We start from the raw sequence: 4,416 nt of genomic DNA, 5'->3' as shown, positions 1-4,416 counted from the left end.
GAAAAAAAAAGAGGTGAAAAATAAAAGAAGTGAAAGACACAACTCAGTGGTATATACAGTTGTAATGAATTAATCCTTAAAGCATATACTTGTGTGTGTGGGTGTAAGTGTGTGTGTGTTCAGGTATTTGAGTGCCTATGTAGATGTATGGACGATATCCTCTTGCTGCTGACAGGGAACATGCTGCAAGCACATCCCCTCATACTGGCAATCCATTTGATCACATCTATGTACACCACACAAACAAAACACGCACTTGAACTCCGTCGGCATTCCCATTCCCTGGAATGCAGGGAGTCAATGGTGTACAGTAAGATAGGTGGCGCAACAGATTTATGGGCACGAGACCTCTAGTTTCCAGGCGTGTCAAGTTCCACTGTCATTTGTGAAACTTAGTGTGCATCATACAAATGGTGTTTGAAGGCAAATATTGTATCTTCAGCAGGCATATATATATATATATATATATATACACACACACACATATATATATATATATATATATATATATATATATATACATATATATATATACATATATATATATATACATATATATATATATATATATACATATATATATACATATATATATACATATATATATATATATATATATATATATATATATATATATATATATATGTTCCACACCTACATTTTTGTGTACAATGTGTCATAGCTCTAGCACGTGACATTGTACACTCGCACACAATAATTGAACTCTTCTGTCACTGCACAGACTGGCTGCCAAGTCTTCCTGACTCTGCAGGGGTCGAGGCTCCCCGTTTATGTCTTGACTTGGGAATCACTTTTGCATGTGAAGAAATAAGTAACACTAGAATATATTTAATTCTATCTCCATAAAGTATTATTTGGAAGCCTGTGATTTTGATGTTTTAATGTTTGAAGTCCTGATTTAGCCCCCTAGACCAACTAGTTATTTGGGATACCAACTTAGCACTGACAGCTATTATCTCATTATTATCGTTGTTGTTATCATCATTATTATTATTATCATTATTATTATTATTATTATTATTATTATCATTATTATTATTATTATTATTATTATTATTATTATTATTATTATTATTATTGTTATTATTATTATTATTATTATTATTATTATCATTATTATTATTATTATTATTATTATTATTGTTGTTATTATTATTATTATTATTATTATTATTATTATTATTATTATAATTATTATTTATTCAGCTTCCAGTCATGGATAGTTGTTAATCTGCTTAATGAAAGCTCTTTAAAGAGAAGCTGTACAAGAACTCATTTGTAATGTGCATGTGCACTTACAACAACACATCAAAACAGGCAGTCAAAGAGGCGAGTGAAAAAAGATGTTAACATAAATATGAAATTGTGGAAACCTGATGCCTGTACGTATCAAAGAAAAAAATAAAAATCTGACAAAACGGTTGATGAAATACAATACATTGTACTCCCCTGCCAAGAAAGGTACCATGTACAAGTCTGACACAATGGAATATGTCATCCAAACACTGTGGCTCACAGAATTGTGTTCCAACTAATCTTCATAAAACGGGAGAGATATTAAAAGTCCACCGTTTCCACCCTACCATGTCACTTGATATTCTTTCAGCAAAAAAGTATAATCCACAGCATTTCTTTCTACCCAGGCATACATAATGACTACCCAGTAGGAAATAGAAAATTATTCAGGTTGAATTTGTATAGGCACGTATGTGTGATGTGTACCAAAAAGTGCCAGCCTGCGTTGTATGCTCCTTATGGAGACATGGAATTATTAAGGGGAAGGAAACCCAAATACCTACAGTATATGGATTGAGTTCAAAGTTAATGCAGCAATATTAGCAGCTAGGACACATAATGCAGCGAAGTTTGAGGAAAATCTGACTATTATTAAAGAAGAAATCCACCCGAAAAACGAATGAACTTCGAAAGAAAAGAGAAAAAATTCCATACAGAATGATAAAAAAGAATGACAAAAAATCGGATAAGAAATAAGGAAGATATGGCATTTTGAACTTTCAAATTTTTTTGGAAAGCATTTCTTGATCTGTCTTTATGAATATTCAAATGAGGGAGTTGATGATGTCATACCCTCACAATTTTTAATGTATGTTATGTATGAAAATCGAAAAAAAGAAGAAGCTATACTTAGCTAATACAAGTAAAACCATGTTCCCATACCAAGATATATCAGAATTAAAATTTGTTCTTTTTTATTTTGGGTGATTTTAAGACAAATTTTATACTTATACAGCTGAAATATGAGATTTTGGTCATTTCTGTACATGAAATCATGTATAAGAAAATGTGAGGGCATGACATCGTCAACTTGCCAATTTGAATATTCAGGAGGACTGGTCAAGAAGTGTTTTTTGAAAAAATGTGAAATTTCAAAATGTCATATCTTCCTTATTTCTTATCCGATTTTGTCATTTTTGTATCGTTCTGCAGGGAATACTTTTCTCTTTCTTTTCAAGTTTATATATTTTTGGGTGGATTTCCTCTTTCATGCGCATTGAAAAGTTGCGAATTTTTAAAGTTTTGGTGCCACCATTGCTAGAATAGAAGGCTTCAACAGTTCATGATGTCACTGCAGGGCAATGATATACAGAAACATGAAGAAATTATGTTCATAATTTCATTTTTTTAAAATGAGAAGTACACATTCCCTCAACTTTTCACTGACATATGTCGGTGGTATCAATCCCGCTACTTTGTGAAAATGGCATTTGAAGTCAAGTGCTCTTTCATTATGTACGAAAAAATCTCCTTTAATATACTTTAGGTGGTACTGTATATGCCATATATCTAGCAATTCTATAATGTTTCGCAAATCAGGACTTACCGACAATTTCGCGAGTGGTTAAATAATCGCGATCGTGGAGTACAGTTGCTGAAGAGAGAAATGTATGTGTGCATGTCACAATCATGTCGAGATTTGAATGTTTTTAAATTCGTGAAAAGCACCCAACTTGCGAAATTTGATGTTCATTCCAGAGACTGCAGTGATGGGTTTGGAAGTAGCTTTTATCATCGCATAAAATGCTACTTACCGGTACTTTGTGAAATATGAATCATTGCCACCACAGTGGTTTAATGGTGACCCTTCGCACAAAAAATTACATGGCATTTTTAAGTCGGCGTGTTACTATTGTTGTGGTTTACTATGGTACTGAAAATCATATATTTTGGATTGATAAACCTGCATTTCATATAAAAAAGGTGTTTGGGCATTAGAAAGATCGTTTCAAGCGGGAGAAAATACATCCTAGGGCGGAGTCAGAGAGCCAGGGCGGGAGAGATTACATCTAAAGCGACAGAATGGGAGATTTTGCGAAAATTGGCTTTTGGCGGGAGATCTCCCGTCGAAACAGGAGAGTTGGAGTCTCCGTGGATATTATGTACACATCAGGACACACAAACACACACACACACACACAGACAGAGGAGCCTGATGATTACTGTTTACAGCAAGACGTCACAAAGCTTCACAGACACAAAAGCATTACTGTAAAAGTGGACATTTTCGCGCGATCAATTTTTTCGTGCTCAGCTGGGTAAGATGAATTTCGCACGTTTTTGATTTCACGGTCAGTCACAAGAATTGAGCAAGACGTACTTAAAACAGCTCCACCGCTGCTATGGCTTTGGCAGCACATACCATTAGTAAAAGGTAACTGGTCTTGATACAGTAGACTCCCATTATAACAAAGTCCTCGGGACCGGCAGTTTTCTTTCATTGTAACCAAACAAATAAACAATAAAAATACATAGATTGCGGCCTGAATTTTTACTTCTTGTAACCGGAATTTCGTTATAACCGTGTTTGTTTTAACAGGAGAGCACTGCATCCTGTATGCTACAGGACTCGCAAACATAAAGAAAAAAGTAAAATATTAAAAAAGTAAAACAAAAATAAAAAAAAAACCTGCCTGCTTTACTTTCCTGCCAGCTTCATGTAAGCAAGAATGCACGAAAATGTCCACTTTCTTTCAATCTACGACAGAAATGGTAGGGTGTGTAATTAACACCTGGTAGCGTGGGGATACCATGGAGTAGGAAGGCTGGCCCAGCTGGGATCATATACATGTAATTCGAGAATACCCGTGACCAATCGTGTGTAGCTTTATTTCCGATCTCTGTGTCAGTACACACACAGCCGAAGAATCTTGACTGGAGTGGACCACTACTGATGAGCTTATGCTCTGATGCACATACAGTATTCACTTACCGGTGCTACAGTGTATGTGTGTTTTCTTTATGAATCAGGTGATCCATGTTTCCCCATACGATCGGGTCATCCATGTTACCCCGTGCTATCAGATCTTTAATAAACAAAAGAATGCAACAAACACACTGAATTCACACACATAAAAAGGAATGCATTTGAGGCTCGCA

This window comes from Diadema antillarum, unplaced genomic scaffold (assembly GCF_040938485.1).
Source record: "Diadema antillarum isolate AM-2024a unplaced genomic scaffold, OU_Dant_1.0 scf00000055, whole genome shotgun sequence".
Classification (NCBI taxonomy): Eukaryota; Metazoa; Echinodermata; class Echinoidea; order Diadematoida; family Diadematidae; genus Diadema; species Diadema antillarum.
This window is presented reverse-complemented; position numbering follows the sequence as displayed.